General features: G+C 37.0%; 1 pseudogene; it reads right to left on the bottom strand.

Annotated features, from left to right (window-relative positions):
• Positions 1 to 4249: 4249 nt before the first annotated feature.
• Positions 4250 to 5217, bottom strand: LOC100463593 (annotated as a pseudogene).
• Between the last annotated feature and the right edge of the window lie 13256 nt (positions 5218 to 18473).

Below are 18473 nucleotides of genomic sequence, written 5' to 3'. Positions count from 1 at the left end.
TGTCTTGTCTGCTCTTACAAACCAGAAGTGCAAATTATTTTTATTTTCTGCACATCTTCAAATCAGAAGATTAATTTCTGATGGCACAACCATCTGTTATTTCCAAGAAATATCTACAGTGAATTTACAGATACCTTAATGAAAGTGAGAAGGAAGGAAGGAGGAAGGCAGGCAGGCTGGCCTCATTAAGCACAGTGAATAATTCAGTATTTGGGATGTTGGCTTACAATTATATTTCAAATGGTACATAAAAATCTGCAATTTATGACACAAACGTGAAGACCTCTCCCTTGGTGCAAACTTTCTTTGGTATTTGTCATCTGGAACTCAAAACAAAATAAAAGAAAGCAAAAAACACTGCTCTGTAACTGTTGAAGGAGCACACTTATTATACTACGTAACACACCATTAATGCAGAAATAAAATTTTTTAACATTAAAAATTTATATTTGTGATTTACATTAATTTCCACAGCATGGTACATGGCATTGTTTGCTCTTATGATTAAAGCACTTATCTTAAAAACACTGCCTTAGATGGCAGAAGAGAATAAACTAACATAAGTAGGAGTACACAACATGTAGGTATAAATTGTCTTCAAAAGTCAAGTCTAGAAAAAGAGGTTAGAAGACAAATTTCACATTACTGTTTAGGATAAATTGAAGTGTAATTATAAGATAATGAAAGTTATTTTCTTGTGTGATACATCAACTGGCTCTGATGGCAGCTACCAAAATTGAAATGCACCCAGATTTGCAGTAATGCCAATAAAGTTAGAATATGTGTATGGTCTCATAAGGGCACTGTGTGAAATAACATATTTGTTTCAGTTATGAATTTCAATTATATTGGTTTACTAAACATCACCCCATAAATCATTAAATGATGTGAATGAAGACAGAAACACACAAATGGACAAAAATATAGGCTTCTATTCTCATATGAAATTGTAAAAATACCTGTTTCAAAGCCATATAAAAAACTGGGGAAGTTTCACAATAAAAATGTATCACATGACTAAATAATTCATATTCCTTTTTTATTTTACATCATTTTTCTCTTTCTTAGAACTACTTAGTATAAAGCTAAAGTTCAGATGGTATATGAAAGCAGTATTCAAAGATTGGAATGACTGTTCTAAGGTGGCAGCCAAGAAAACTTTACTTTCTGTATGGACAGAAGGCAAATTATGAGCGTAAAATAACCAAAGCAGAGAGCCTTATATGCTTTAAGAATGAAAGTGGTATAGAGTCACCTGGATAGCTCAGTCAGTTAAGCATCTGACTCTTAATTTCAGGTCATGATCTCAGGGTTCTGGGATCCTGCCCCATGTCAGGCTCTGCCCTCAGTGGGGAGTCTGCTCCACTCCCTCTCCCTCTGCCCCTCCTCCTGCACACACACACACTCTCTCTCAAATAAATAAATAAATCTTTTAAAAAATGAATGAAAGTGGTATAAATTCAGGTTTATATCACTCCTTCCCAAGGGGGGCATAAAAAGGGTAAACAAAATTAAAGTATCATTGAAATTAAGACAGTCTCCCAATTATATGACACAATTTAGAGGAATATCATATTAAGTATTTTGGATGATCTTAGATGTATACACTAAGGGAATTTAAGAAAGGAAAAAGATGAGGGAAAAGGGAAGAGGAAAAAGAAAAGAAAAAATGGAGGGAGGGAAACAAGCCATAAGTGACTTTTAACAATAGAGAACAAACTGAAGTTTGATGGAGGGAAGTGGGTGGGATGGAGTAGACAGGTGGTGGGTACTAACAAGGGCACTTGTGATGAGTACTGGGTGTTTTATGTAAGTGATGAATCAGTAGATTTTACTCCAGAAACGAATATTGCACTGTATGTTCACTAACAAAATTTAATTTAAAAAAGTATACACTAAGAATCAACTATAGAGAAAGCAATGTAATTTGGTGGGATACAAGAATAAGAAAGAATTAAAAAAAGAAAAACAAAAACCTCACTGCTATTTCTCAAATTGGATGGACAGCTGAGAGCATTAAGTCAGCCAGAAAACAAATTGAGGAAATATAATAGTATCACCTAATGTTAAAATGCAATTGAAGTAGGAAATTGGTGGGAGTTTTTATTGGTGAAAACTGGAATGGAAGACAGGAGTGATTGCATAACAGATAATGCCAAAAAAGATAAAGAAGAAGATCCATTATGAACAAAATAGGGTAAATACTCATAAAGTGGGGATTCAAAATCTGGACAACTGAAATGCCTGGTAAAAAAGAAAAAAAGGAATATAGCAACAAGGACAAAATATTGACAAGTATAAAAGAAGAAAATCTTCCAGAAATGACAGAAGTCCTGAGGCTGCAAATCAAAAGGCTTCACTGTTCCAAGAAAAGTTTATTTATTCATTTTTATTTTTTTAAAGATTTTATTTATTAATTTGAGAGAGAGAGAGACAGCCAGCGAGAGAGGGAACACAAGCAGGGGGAGTGGGAGAGGAAGAAGCAGGCTCCCAGCAGAGGAGCCCAATGTGGGGCTCGATCCCATAATGCCAGGATCATGCCCTGAGCCAAAGGCAGACGCTCAATGACTGAGTCCCCCAAGTGCCCCCCAAGAAAAGTTTAAAATGACAAAACAATACAGAGGAATCCCTCATGATTTAACTTTGGAGATGGACTGTTATAGATGTCCAGATATAAGAAGAAGACCACTATAGCATGAAGATATTGTTGGCTACAACTTAAAGAACGAATGGTTTAAAGTTGTTTAAAAATAGGTATTTCCATTTTTGTTTTGTTTTTATTTTCCTCACATTAGAAGCAACCAAAAGAGGTTGTTCCAGTATTGGTACAGTGGCTCAATGACGTCCACAAGGATCTGGGCCCTTTATATCTTTTCATGTCACCATCCTTAGCATGAAGACTTTTGTCTTCATTTTTTTCTCTCATGGTCAACATGACTATTGTGTCATGTCTCATTAAGTCTTTACATAGATAACTACACCCAAAAGTAGAAGTAGAGGATAGATACTTTCTCCTCATTGTCTGTGTGTCTGTGTATCTATCTATCATCTATCTATCTATCATCTATCTATCTATCTATCTATCTATCTATCATCTATCTAGTTATTTATTTGACTAGAGGTTTTATTTTCAAAGTACAAAGAATGAAGGTGCAATAATATTCATGTTTTTTTTTAATGAAGTTTAATGTTAATTCCATGCTGTGTTGAGGTAAGAACAATACAGATTCTGTATCTGTGGCTCCAGGCAGATAGCCAGTAGTACAAATGAGCTTCAAGTTACACACCCTGAACAAAGCTGAGGGAGTGAAGTAGAGGAGGACACCTGGTAGAAAGGAAAGAAGAAAAAACAAAGAATTGAACACCCACACAGACCTCCATACCACCTTCAATGCTAACCTCCTTTACAAGAAGAATAAAAGGTAGGCAAGAATGAGATTCAACAATTGTTGACCTGTTACCAGCATCATGCTTTTCAGCAACATTTCAGGAGAGTCTGAAGCACTTTTTTTTTTGAAAGTTTTTATTTATTTGAGAGAGATAGAGATAGATTGAGAGCACAAGTAGGCAGAGCAGCAGGCAGAAGGAGAGGGAGAAGCAGGCTCCCCAATAAAGCAGGGATCCCGATATGAGGCTCCATCCCAGAACCCTGGGCTCATGACCTGAGCCAAAGGCAGCTGCTTAACTGACTGGGCCACCCTGGTGCCCCAAGTCTGAAGCACTTTCTACAGCAAAACCATAACAGCAAACTCCCCAAACAATCTCAACCATCTCAAGGTAACACCCAATTAATTTTAAACATTGACATACAATTTGATTTAACCAATTAAAGAAAGGAAAAATTATACCACTTAGGCCTCCATAGTGTGATTAACCTTCTCTTTGATGCTTGCATCACTTAGAAGTCAAATGGCTTTTGAATGTAATTTCCATTTCTAATGATGATCTTGCCCCATCTGTCAGGAGATAATACAGTAATACTGAAAAGCTTCTGCACAGTCCTGCTATTGTGTTAAAGAACCAAAAAGGTGGAACCAGTAAAATCCACAGAAATTCATTCTTGCCTTTAAGAACTTTTGAAAAAATTCTTTTTAAAAAACCAGTGGGGCAGAAACCTAAATTCTGAGACCAAACGTAAAAGTAATATTTGGTGTTCCTCAGTGACAATAGGGATTTCCAAAAGGTGGGGGGGGGGTGATGGGAAGGAGTAGGGAGGTCAGAGATGGTTTCTCTTGTTGGCTTTTAGGTGTCACTGATTTTCATCTTCTATATGCTGCAGAAATTCTTTATTTTGCTCTTTTCTATCATCCTGAGTGTCTGAAGTCCACAGTATCAGATTATCACGTAACAACGGCATCATAAGTATAGAGTTCCTAGAACTTCCTTCACTCAGCATATCCATTTCTTTAACTGCATCACCAAAAGCCACTTTGGCCACCCTGCAGGCTTGGTCAGAGGAATTAAGAATTTCATAGTAGAATACAGGAAAATTGAGAGCAAGACCTAAGTGAATGAGATGCAGTGGTCCAAGTTCTATCATTGCAATATCATTAGCAGCTTTAAAGCCACTAGGCTGTTCTCCACAGCCTCCTTCCTGTAGGAAATTCAGCCAGACATCTGTGATAATCCCCTTTTGTTTTGTAATAGAAAACTTTAGACTCACCAGTGTTAGTCACTAGAATGAAGTGTTTGTCCAGTGTTTCCAAACTGTCATAAAAGATTAACCCTAGGGCCACCTGGGTGGCTCAGTCGTTAAGCATCTGCCTTTGGGTCAGGTCATGATCCCTGGGTCCTGGGATCGAGCCCCACATCAGGCTCCCTGCTCAGCGGGAAGCCGGTTTCTCCCTCTCCCACTCCCCCTGCTTGTGTTCACTCTGTCTCTCTCTTTCTGTCAAATAAATACATAAAATCTTAAAAAAAAAAAAGATTAACTGTAGCTCATTCTCAACCACTTGCCAATATTCCTGAATTATTTTCAGTTTGCCTATTCCTCCCTTGTTTTCTTCTTCCTGTTCAATGCTGCTGATTATTTTCCAGGAGGATCTTCTAGCTAGCTCCAATCACATTTCTGTGTGCAACAGATAGGATGTTTCTTTCTTTGGGTGTCATCTCAACATTCATCCCTGCTACCTTTTTCATTAATTCTACCATTTCATCCTATCATCAAGACTGCTTGGCCAGCTGCACCTGGTACATCAAATCTTCATGAGCATCCATAGTGGTGGCAGCTCCAGTGCGGTCTGTGTGACAGCTGGAAACAGATAGCCTCTCTGACTCATCCTCTCTCCACACCTCTCTCTCCATTTATTAGTGAGGAAAATGTTTCTCTCTCTCTCTCTTTCTTTCTTTTTAGAGGGAGAGATTGTGTGTGGGAGTGGGGTGGGGGGGGAAGGGACAGATGGAAAGAGAGAGAATTGTAAGCTGACTCTGCACTGAGCACAGAACCCAACTTGGGGCTCAATCCCATGACCCTGAGGTCATGACTTGAGCAGAAATCAAGAGTCAGATGCTCAACTGACTGAGCCATCCAGGCGCCCCAAGGAAAATCTTTCTTATTTTTTTTAAAAGGTTTTATTTATTTATTTATTTATTTATTTGACAGAGAGAGAGAGAGAGAATGCAAAAGCAGGGGGAGTGGCAGGCAGAGGGAGAGGGAGAAGCAGGCTCCCTGCAGAGCAGAGAGCCCAATGTGGGGTTCTATCCCAGGACCCCAGGATCATGACCTGTGCCGAAGGCAGGTGCCCAACCAACTGATCCACCCAGGTGACCCAGAATATCTTTCTTAAGATGATCTAACAAAATTTTCCTTACATCTCTTGAGCTAGAGCATGGCCACATGACTACACTATAGCTGTAAGGGAGGCTAGGGAAGTGAGTAGCTGACATTTTCATGCTCTATTATTAACAGCGGACTTTGATGGCATGTAAGAAGTAAAATGGGATTGGCTAATGCATAGGCAACTAAATGTGTCTGCTATAGTCATCTACTAAGGGAAAATATGATAGGGCTGTTCTTAGACTTTCAACAATACCAGATGCCAAATATAAAAATAATATCAAAAAATTTTATAAACTATACAGATGCACTTTTATATATACATGTGCATACATACACATGTATATATGTGTTTACACATGTATATATACATAAAAGTATACAAATCATAAGTTTATATAATTCAATGCATTTTATACACAATGAACATTCTTATAAAAGCACCCAGTTTATGAAATAGATTATTACCAGGACCCCAGAATCCCCTCTTTTACCCCCCTCCTCTCCAAATATAACCATTATCTTGACTTCCAGCATCTATTAATTTTGTCTGTTTTAAAATTTTATGTAAATTGAAGAATACAATATATAGTCTGTCATGCTTGGCTTCTGTCACTTTTGTACAAATTGAATGTGAATTTAGTTCATGCTGAACTCTTTTCCCTATTGGGATAGTATAGTATAGTATTACTCAATAAAATCTATCCTTACTACTTTAACTGGTATCTGACTTTATTTATCTTTGACAGTGATTAAGAGCATGGAGTGGAGCATGGAGTGTAGCCAGAATACAGTGCTTCAAATCCCAGCAGAACCACTAGTTGCAGAACCTTGGTCAAGTCACATACCTGCTTTGTATCTCAGTTTCATCATCTGAAAATAAGAATAAGAATAGTAGGTTTGTAGACAGGATTACATGAACCAATCCACATAATTAATTTAGAATACAGCCTGGCATATAGTGAAGGCTACATAATTGTTTTACTAATTACTATCACTTTTCCTCAGCAACGTGCTTCTAGAAATTCGTGGAAAACTGACAAAGAGGGAAATATCTGCATAAATATTTGCAATACTTCTGTCAAAGAGTTTATATAAAAAGAGTCCTTATAGGTACACCTGGGTGACTCAGTTGGTTAAGCACTTGACTCTGGGTTTCAGCTCAGGTCATGATCTCAGGATCTTGAGATCGAGACCCTTATTGGGCTCAGGGCTCAGCACAGAGTCTGCTTGGGTTTTTCTCTACCTCTCCCTTTGTCCCTCCCCAGCCTCTAAAATAAATAAATAAATATTTTTTAAAATGAGTCCTTATAAATTAGTAAGAAAAGGAATGAATATTCTGATAGAAATGCTTGCAACAAGCAGCAACAGACAATTCATAACAAAAACAAAAATCTGTCAATAAATGTATGAAAAGCTCTTTGACCAAAGAAATGCAAACAGACAAACAAAAAACAACAACAAACCAACAATGAGATGGCATTTGTCTTTTATGAGCCTAGCAGACGTGAAGGAATAAAAGATAAATTAAAATATCCAGTATTGGTGAGCATGTAGGAAAATGAACACTCATTCTTGGTCTCTTCAAGTTTCAAAATAAAATTTTCCAGAAAGTTATTTGTCAATAAGTATTAAATTTTTATATTTGTATAGATACTCAGGAAATTCCCCTACTAGGAATATATTATCATAAAAATTGTCAGAAAAAGGAAAGATACGTATAAAAATAGTCATCTTTGCATTGCTTAAAGATGTAAAAAAAATGAGAATAATGTAAATGCCCATCCATAGAGGTTTGGTTAAATAGATCATGATATTTCCACATAAAAGAATGTTAGAAAGCTATTTACAAATGATACTACCTTTGTTTAGTGAGTAAGATTCATTGACTAGAGAAAATATCCACAACACAATGATGCATGAGAAAAGCACATTTTGAAACAGGATGTAAAATGTGGTAGTTTTATCTCATTGGGAGGATTTCACTGATTTTTAAAAAAATCATGTTTCAGTTTTTCACATTATTTGAATTTTTATAAGCATTTATTTTTGTAAACAAAAAATTAAAACAAACAAAACTGACTTGGTCTTAAGTAGTGGATGAAGAATGAATAAAGAATTTTTAGGACAAAACAGTGAGATGAAAACAGTGCCAGTAAAAAGCACACTTGCCTGGCATTATATAATAGGAACACTGACAAGGAACATCCTACTAGAGTTTGTTAGAAATGTATTTGTGGTGGGGCACCTAGGTGGCTCAGTCAGTTAAGTTTCTGACCCTTGATTTTGGCTCAGATAATGATCTCCAGGTGGTGAGATCGAACCCCATGTCAGGCTCAGTGCTAGGCATGAAGCCTGCTTAAGATTCTCTCTCTCCCTCTTCCTCTGCCCCTCCCACTCAAAAAAGAAGAAAGAAAGAAAGAAAGAAAGAAAGAAAGAAAGAAAGAAAGAAAGAAAGAAAGAAATGTACCTGTGGCCTTAGTAAAATTTGAAGAGACATGGTACTGGTCAAAAGCATAACTTGGTTATTGACTACTGCTAGGGACTAAAATAAAATAAAATAAAAGAGAAGACTTCCTTCTTGAGCAATGCCACTATTGGTGAGTGGTGCCACTGTTGGTTAGAAATTAACTAGAGCTAAATACAGACTTTGAGTGATTATAAAAGAGGATGATTGAGAATTGAATGAAGAGAACATGCATTAATATATTGAATCCTTACAACAATCCTATGAGGTAAGGACAATGATTTTTCCCACTTTGTAGACAAGGACACAGATGTACAGAGAAAACAGACACTCTCCCAAGGTCATACAATTATTTATGAAAACCCTAGCCTGAGGTGTTTAGGATGTATATTTAATAGTGGTTGTCAAACTTCATTTGTAGCATGTGGAAGAAGAGAAATACTGGCAGCAGAAGTCGTAAGCAGGTGGTTCAGAGGCATCTCCAGCTTGTAGATTGCTTTGCTTGGCTAACAGAGTGTTTGCTGTTTGCTTGTTTATTTCATTGTGTTTTTAAAATATGGTAGATATTTTAATATCCAAAAAGTCCATATAATATTTCAGACCAGCATTCGTCCTGTGTTTTTTTTTTCTCTTTTTGGAAAAAAAAAATCAGAGCTGGCAAAACTGATTTCTGCGCTGCAGCCATCTGTGAGGTCTGATTTGAGGCAGTCCCCTTTAGAAGAGGCACGCACTCTCCCCTCGGCCTGCCTCCCTCTCTTATATCACCTGCTCAGCCATATTGGAATTTATAGCATCTGCATCTGTGAACACACAAAGACCATTAAAGAGAACCCTTAATTATCTATAAAGATTTAGATAGCAATTCACTCTTTTGTAACCCAGATATGATGGGTGTCTGGTGAAGATGGAAACAATTCCAACTAACCTGTAATATACCTTGTCATTTTCTATACCCAAAAGGAATTGACTCTACCAGTAGTATTGATGTGGGAAATAAAGATGGAAGAAAAATTATTAAATTTCCTTATTACCTACAGTCCATTGACAAGTCCTTGAAACAGACAGAGTGACATTCCTCTAGGGACTCAATTGCCTCAATGTTAATATTTTGCTAAGGGCAAAAGGCAATCCTAGCCTGAGCCCCCACTCCCCCAGGATCCTGTAAGTCTACTTTAACATATAAAAATTCCTTTGGAAACTTCCTTTATCTCTAAACCCCCCAAGATATGTGTTGGCAATCATCCCCCAAGCATATATCCCACTGATATACATCTGAAGGGTCTCATGACTAAGGTTTTATTAGACGGTAATAAATGACCGTTTCCCAATAATAGCTAGCGTTTTCAAGGTCCTGGGAACCTTGCTTCCAAAATTCCTTAGAGACTTACATGATCCCTAACTTCCTCCCAACTTGAAAGTATATAATGGGCCATTCCTCATGACCCCATTGCAGCTCTTTCTGCCCACGGGTCCTGTCCCTGTGCTTTAATAAAATCACCTTTTTGCACCAAAGACATCTCAAGAATTCTTTCTTGGCCGTCGGCTTCAAATCCTAATGTCTTTCCTACATCAGTATTAATAAAGTGATATTTTGCTGATGATTTGTTTGGGGAGTGGAGGTTAGGTTTATGTCACACCACAAAAGCAAAGTTATAAGAAAATATCAATGAGGTATTTCTGTTTTCCCTCTAAAGTTCTTCACCAATGCCCTTATCCCCCAGATCTCGCTTTTCACTGATCTACCTTGTTGGCTTTGGCCTCCCAAATCAAGCATGCCACACCTCCAACAGTTTTCCCTTTCCCTGTGCAGCAGAGCAATTCAGCTCTTTCTTACTCTTTTAACTTCACAATTACAATGCAACTCTGGTAGCAAAGGGCTGACCTTAGGATCAGCTCTCCATAGAAATTGGATGGTGATTATAAATAACAAATTATTTTCCCTCAGATAAAGAAAAGGGGGGTAATCAGAAGGGGGAATGAAACATGAGAGACTATGGACTATGAGAAACAAACTGAAGACTTCAGAGGGGAGGGGGTGGGGGAATGGGATAGACTGGTGATGGGTAGTAAGGAGGGCACGTATTGCATGGTGCACTGGGTGTTATACGCAACTAATGAAGCATCAAACTTTACATCGGAATCTGGGGATGTACTGTATGGTGATTAACATAATATAATAAAAAAAATTATTTTCCCTCAGTTACAATTTTTCCCCCTTTACACTTGTATTTTAACTCCTCCAAAGTCGTGACTATTCTACATCATTGAGACAGCAGCAGACTTAGGGGGAAAAAAGAATCATATTTTACCCTTGTGTCTGCCACTTGCTAACTGGATTACTTAGGGTAAGTTGCATACCTATTGGGTTCTCAGACTTTTCATTTGTAAAATAAGGATATAATAAGTACATTTCCTATCTAACAGGACTCTCATTAACATCAAATGCACTTTCTAACCTGAAAACATGTAGAAAATAAAAATTGTAATTTTTAAATTACATTTTCAAATGTTCTGGAAGTTAGGTTTTCATATAACCAGCATCTTCTCTTGAACTCCTAGTGTACACCATGCACTGTGCTGGATGTTTTGCAAAAACTTTCTGTTTTAATCTTCTCTACCACCCTTCAAATTAGCAGTCATACATATTTTCCACCTAAAGAAACTGACACTTAGGCAAGTTAAATAACTTGCCAAAGGCCATCTGTCTGAGTCAAAAGCCCATGCTCTTTCGATGACACTGCAGTGTCATCTGCCCATTAATTTGGAACTCTCTGGTTGTGTCTAGGGAGGATCACAAAATTACTTGACTTTACAAAAAAAACATTTTCATACTCATGTACATAGCCTCGGGGTTAAAAACACTAAGCAAACTGAGGATATTTTCTGTCAAGTACTTAGTGTTTAAGTACAGTATTTAGTATAAGTATGGTATTTCTGTAGCAATCAATTCTATTCTATTCAAAATAGTCTTATTTTATTTAGTGTTACCTATCAATTGATTCTGGCTACTTGCAAACTAGGAAGCAACCACAACAGATTAACCTCCAGGGGGGTAGAAATAAACTATCATGTTTGATTGCTTAAATATGCTGAAACAATACATTTTTTTCTTTCTTCTTTTTTTTAAAAAGATTGTATCTATTTATTTGAGAGAGAGAGAACCTGCACAAGCAGGGGGAGGGGCAGAGGGAGAGGGAGAAGCAGACTCCCCACTGAGCAGCGAGCCCGATGCAACCTGGGGCTTGATCCCAGGAGCCAGAGGCAGATGCCTAACCGACTGAGCCACCCAAGGGCCCCTGAAAAAGACATTTGAACAAAAAAAAACCTTGATGGAGCTAGTAGATGCGAAGGTAGAGACTGAGCATTTAGAGTCCCCTAAAGACCACCAACACACCAAGCCAACCTTGATTGTCTGATTTTCATTTTCAAGTGGTCTTGAGGTGGCAGCACTGTGTCAGTGTACTCTCTTCTGTCTTTTAGTGTAGAGAGGTTCTTTGCAATGGTCTCTGAGGGGCAGCATTAGAACTGGACAGAATGATTTAGCAAAAAGAACTGAAAAGAGTTCCTCTTGGTTTTTTCCAACATTACAGAAGAAAGTTTTTCAAGAAAAAAATAATAATGCTCATTTCTACTCAATAGGTGAGAAGCGAGTTTCCAATTTGATTGACAGTGTTGTGATAACACAATAAAATTAAGTTTGTATGCTAATGAGATATGTTTCCTATTTCATTCTTCTAGTAGTACTTCTAAGGCTTTCAATTCTATTTTGACTGAAAGTAATAATAGAGAATTAAATAATAATTTGATTTTGCCCACTCCCCCATCCACAGCCATCTATTTTGTAAGGCACTTCTCTTTTGGATATAAATGAAATTTCTTTAATCTTAAGAAGCCTGGAGAGGATAATACCTGCTGGTGCTATAAATTTGTAAAAAGTGGCCCCTAATTCAAGTTAAATCTGGGAAAGCCCCCAAACATGTACTAATTCAGGAGTTATGGGGTTGTATAGTCCTGAGGCCTATGAATTTGGCAAGCAGGATGATGGTAGAAGCAGGCCCAGATGGTTTCTTCTGGCCTGTGAATTGTCAGCCATCCCTATTCTACCTTCCTCAGGCTCCAGGCTAGTAGAGAGTCAGAGAAAGGAACAAAGACGATTAGCAACAGTGACTTCTAACTTGTTGAAAACAAGAAATCTAGTACTTCATATGGGTGCCTGGAGGACATATGGAGAAGCTAGAACTCTTTAGAGGGAAAAATGTCTTACATATGCTGATGATAACAAGAGAAAAGCTCAATTGTGATTTCTAAAACAAGAAAGTTAAAAGGGCTGCAGATGTTTTTATTTTCTTTAAAGATAATGATAGTTTAAAAAAAATATTGTTACGGAGATAATGGCATCCTATAGCTATGTACACGTCAAGGGGAAATCAGGATATCTACTTCCTGAAAATATTAGATTGATCCTTTGTGAAAGTTCAGTGACAAAGAACTCTATTATGCCAAATAAAAGATGTACCAAGCCATTTTGTCTGAAGTATAGAAGTGTGGTTGAATCACAACTGTACTGTAGTCTATTAATAACCACCTTTTTTTTTAAAGACAGAGAAACAAGGAATTATTACCTACTGGGGCAATCAATTAACTCTGGGGAAGAAAAACAACAGATTCAGTCATTTCGTTATTATTCTCTTTTTAGGGCACCTCACATATATTAATATAAGTTATGACTATAAAAGAGTAAGACTAGTGTTTAAATAAACACACAAACCTTATTACATTTCAGTGAATTGTGTCCTCTTCAAAGTAATCATCTTGGCTGTGTACTTGATAACCATAGGTTCCAAATCGTCCAGGACAGATAATCCAGATGTCCCATAATTTTATTATTCTCAATAAATGTGATTCATTCAAGATAGAATGTAACATTGCTTAATCTGAATAATTTTAAGACCTTTTGCAGGTATTTATAAATCAGTAAAAACAATTAGTTGAATGACATGTTGTGATTTGGAGTTCAACAAATATGGTTGCAGAAACCATGTAGTTATCCTAACAACGTGTGGAATTCTTCTGGCAACTGCCACCAGAATCAGCTTATGAGTCACACAAGGAAATCACTGTTATTACTTTATCTCACTGTGAGATATGTTCCTATGACTGAGCATAAAAGCACCTCAGCAACCCATTTCCTTTGCACAGTGTTCATAAGCTAACTTCTGAGTCCAGTGCTTTCATGTTAAACTGACATACTTAAATGTTAAAAAGAACATGATTCCCATTCTTAGAGGTTTTCTTACTAAAGTGTTTGAAAATGTTGAATTCTGAGGACAGTACTGTAATGAAGTATAGTATTACATTATTACATAGCATATTACATTAAATGCATTGGAAGCATTTATCCTGGGGATTTAAAATACCCTCATCATTTTCACATATAACTTTTCTATGGATCAATCAATTAATCTACAGACACTGAGTGATCTACTTGTGCCTAATACTGTGGTAGGTGTAGCCAATTAGTTTGCAGAAAAGTACCATCAGCTCCAATTTTAATAATGAAAAATAGATGAACTAAGAAATTAAATCATTAGCCTGAGTTCACAGGATGACACACTGGTAGTCCTGGCAGAGAAAGCCAGCTTTCTTAATCTTTTTTTTTTTTAAAGCTTTTATTTATTTATTTGACAGAGATAGAGACAGCCAGTGAGAGAGGGAACACAAACAGGGGGAGTGGGAGAGGAAGAAGCAGGCTCACAGTGGAGGAGCCTGATGTGGGGCTCGATCCCATAACGCTGGGATCACGCCCTGAGCCGAAGGCAGACGCTTAACGACTGTGCCACCCAGGTGCCCCTCAGCTTTCTTAATCTTGACTCAGTGATCTTTCATGAATAACTCTTTTTTTTCCTCTCTCTCACTCTAAGTGTGCGTGTGCACATGCGTGTATGTGCCTCACCCTCACACACCCTTTGTAGCCTTCTTTTCTAAAATACTTAAAACCATGACAGTTGATGGTTTTTGCACTGACCATGTTGTGGCTACTTAAGGATGTTTAGAGTGAGGTAGGGGATGGGAAATGTGGGGAGGGAAAGTGAAAGTATAGCATGATTTATGCTAGGTCTGTTAAAGCAAATTTAAAAAGACTGCAAATCCACAAATAACCATATTGGGCTCACCTACTTGAACAAATAAGAGAAGTCTCTCCTACCTGAGTTGAGACAGGATGATAGTGATACACAGAGAGAAGATACCAACTGATCAGGAGATAAAATGGAAAAGGCCAGACTCTGAGAACATTAAGTCTATATTTTGCTTACCTATGGCTTATAGGCACCCTGACATATCTCACACCTTACACTCTAAATTCCAGGCTGAGTAAAGTATCACTTATGGATCAGTGAGGAAATGTAGGGAGAATGGTTGGGATAAAAGCTACAGTCCCATATTATCAGCCTAATGAAAAAGTCCAAATAAATCTGAGGACAGGGGTGACAGAATTACAAAATTTTCTGATAAAATGTCAAAGGCAATTTTTCATACCTCTTCCAATCCACAGTAGTCCTTATCGTTGTGATGCGTGGGTCCCAACAAAAATGTTTATATATTTGGGGTACGTTGTCATAATGAACATTTACAAGCTGAATTTATTGTTCCTTATGTACAGGCAGGCACCATGTTGCTTATTCTATCAATTTATGCTCACAACAGTCTTCTGACACAGGTGTTATTATTATCCCTGTTCTACAGATAAGAAAATTCAAGCTCGGGGAGTTTAAGCAACCTGTCCTTATCACACTACAAAATACTGATGGAACTAAAGCTCCCTATTAGGTTGGTCTGACTCCATTTGGTCCTCATAATGGCCCTGTAGGGAAAGTGGGTGAAAAAATGGAATCTCCTGCTAGGTTCTTCATTCACTCTTTCATTAAACAGTTATTTGACCTATAGTCAGGTCACTATGTATGCATGGAGAATACAGTGGTAAACAAAACAGACCTGGTTATTGTTCTCATGGAGCTCACCATTATTGGGGAAATAGAATTATAAACAAAAACTCCTCCCAGCATAGAAAAAATACCTGCAAAAGTAGCAGACAAAGAAAACAATTTTATCATTGAATAAGCAATAAATAAGAATGCAATGCACATTACAAGCAATCTGCAAAAGAGATTACAAAGACAGCAAGAAATATCACTCTTTTATATAGCTAAATAGATACAAGACATTAAATTCATGCTCTCAAGATAAAATGGCTAATTTTCTGCTCTCTTTAAGACTGAAGGTAGGTTTTGCCCTTTGGAGTCATGTAGCAGCTGAATTTAGGCATATGTCCTGCCAGGACACATTATATTCTTCGATGATTACATTTCAACAAGATGACTTTCAGGTCCTTGAAGAAAAATTCCTGAGTGGTGAGACTGATAAGAATTTTATTTAGTACTTAAAAAGATTTACACATATATGAAGAGGACAGGGAAAGAAATAACAAAAGAAAAAGGAGGAAGGGGATTTCTTCCCTTCTTTTCATTAGAGAAAATTTTTAAGTCACTTATTTGAATTTGTATTTGCTCTTACACCGGTAAGTGGGGAAAGATGATAATAAATAAAAACTTGAATAAATATAGAGTTATACATTTTGATAAATTCTAAGAAACCAGCATTCCATAATAATAATAAGGGGGGGCTTAATCTAGTGTAGGAACTGCTCCCTAACTAAAGTTCTTTTAAAGATGCATCCTGAGCAATGAGCAGGAATTAGTTTCTTGATGGACAGGAAGAAAAGTATTCTAGGAAAAGACAACAATGTATGTGAAATCTCTGAGATAGGAGAGAGCTCATTGTCTTCAAGTAACTAAAGGAAGGCTATTGCTAGAGCAGAATGAATAAGACAGCAAGTGACATGAAGACTACATACATGGCTAGAGTTACAGCATTTCTTAACCAAGGGATATGTGGAAACAAGGGAAACCATCCTCTGAGACTGAAATTTTAAACACATAAACGAGAGTAGAAAGCTGTTCAGGCTACTGAAAGGAGGAAAATGATTTTCAGATCTGCAATCCTTGACAGGGACATGACTGCAATTAGTATCATATCTAAAGGAAGGAATTGGGGGCACTGGAGTGGCTCAGTTGGTTGAGCATCCAACTCTTGATCTTGGCTAGGGTCTTGATCTCAAGGTCATGAGTTCAAGCCCCATGCTGGGCTCCATGTGGGGCATGGAGGCTACTTAATAAAATAGAATAAAGGAAGGAAGAATTGTGCACTTAAAAATTTGTCAAGAGGATAGATTGTATGTGAAGTGTTCTTATCACAATAAAAAATAAAAAGAAATAGAGGAGACAACACTGAATCATATCAAATCGAATTGCTTAAGACTAGTCCTCAAGAGAAACTCTTACAAGCAACCAGGAAAAAAAAAAACAATATATGTACAGAGTAGCGGAGAAAAGGAAGATAGCAGATTTCTCATTAGAAACAATATAATGAGAAGATGGGCAATTTTTTTGAAGTGCTGAAAGAAAAAATAAAACAATCAGCCTAGACTTCTATAACCCAATGGAAATATCTTTTCATAGAAAAGACTTTTTGAGAAACAAAAAGGTGAAATAATCACCAACAGATCATTAATACAAGAAATGTTAAAAGAAGGTCTTAGGGCAGAAGGAAATAGATCCCGGATGGAAACACACATCTACACAAAAGAAATAAAGAGCATTGGAAATAGTAACTACATTGGGTAAATATATACCATTATTTTCTTATTATTTAAATCTCTGTAAAATATAATGGACTTTAAGTAAAAAAATAAATTAGGAGAGTTGACCAGTAAAATACAACATAAACATTATTAAGACAAGCAAAGATAATCCCAAACAAGCAGAATGCAAAGTGTCCTGTCCCAAACATAAAATATATTGTCCCTGTGGTAAGTACATCCTTATTATAGGAGTACAATTAAATATCCCAATAAACTCTTCTTATCCTAAGTTCAGATTCATCAATTAAAATTTGGTTAATATTTAGATACACCAGACAGGGGAGAAAACAAAATGGTGAGAGAAGCAGAGTCCTGCTCCACTTAACAGTTCTATTTCCTAACATCAAATTGCTGTAAAATATTAAGTAAAGCTTAATGTGAGTTTGTTTTGTTGAAAATTCTTTCTTAGTGAAAGCTTCAAGTCCTCCATAAGTGCCTATTTGGGCAGCTCTCTGGCCTTCTTCTTCATTGCTATTCAGTTTCCTGTGGGAACTTCTATAGGCCAATTATTCATCATGGGCCTATTCACTTATTTTTCTCTACTCATAGGGTTTCAGTTATAGGGTTTGATTCATCTCCTTCATCTTGTTTGCCATTTGTTTTGTCATCTAGATCCTTTCCCCCCAGCTGCCTATAAAACAATTCATTGCCATTTTTACCCCATATCTAATCATTGCTCAAAATATAGATGATATAAAGGAATTGTTCTAAAAATATTAGAAAGAAAGACGAGTTCTTACTAGTTTTGTTTTCTATCCTTTTCGTATCACTTGGCCCCCATTGTTAATTGAAGTGCAGAGGGATAAGGTATACTTAATGCCCTTATGAACTCTTGCTTGCTTATGATCTCAGAAAGTGACATCTTCCCTGACTGCCTTTTTAAACATAATTTTTGCCTCAATCATGTTACTATTGCTGTCAGCATACAGTATGTAGCAGTGTGGTAGGCGAGTGTGTATGTACTGTAGTTAGGCTTCCTAGTTTCAAATTCAGAGTCTAATCTTGGCTCCTGGGCCAGTTACTTGGCCTTTTGTGCCTGTTTCCTCATTTGTAAAACAGGACTAGAATCATATCTACCTCATAGAGGATTAAACAATACAAAACTCAAAAAGCATCTATAAAGTACTCAAATGATAGCTAATACCATATTTTTCTGTACTTACTATTCTGTGCTAATTTTACTTACATTAGACAACCAGCATCTGTATGTGAGATATACCCTCCAGGACATAATCAGATTTTGATAATACCTTCTTCTTTCCAAATGGCAAGGAAGTAAAGGACTCCCATCATTTGTAATTCCCCACTGATTAACATTGGAAATGGTAGTTTCTATGGGTTGTGGCATAGAAAAAGATAACCTTCAGGATCTGGGTAATTATTCATTGAACTGTAGGGGAGGAAAAACTTTTCTTCTACCTGCTCAGGTTCATGGCTGGGACTTGCAAATTAAACTTATAAAAGACAGATGA

Source organism: Ailuropoda melanoleuca, chromosome X (genome assembly GCF_002007445.2).
Source record: "Ailuropoda melanoleuca isolate Jingjing chromosome X, ASM200744v2, whole genome shotgun sequence".
Taxonomy (NCBI): Eukaryota; Metazoa; Chordata; class Mammalia; order Carnivora; family Ursidae; genus Ailuropoda; species Ailuropoda melanoleuca.
This window is presented reverse-complemented; position numbering and strand designations above follow the sequence as displayed.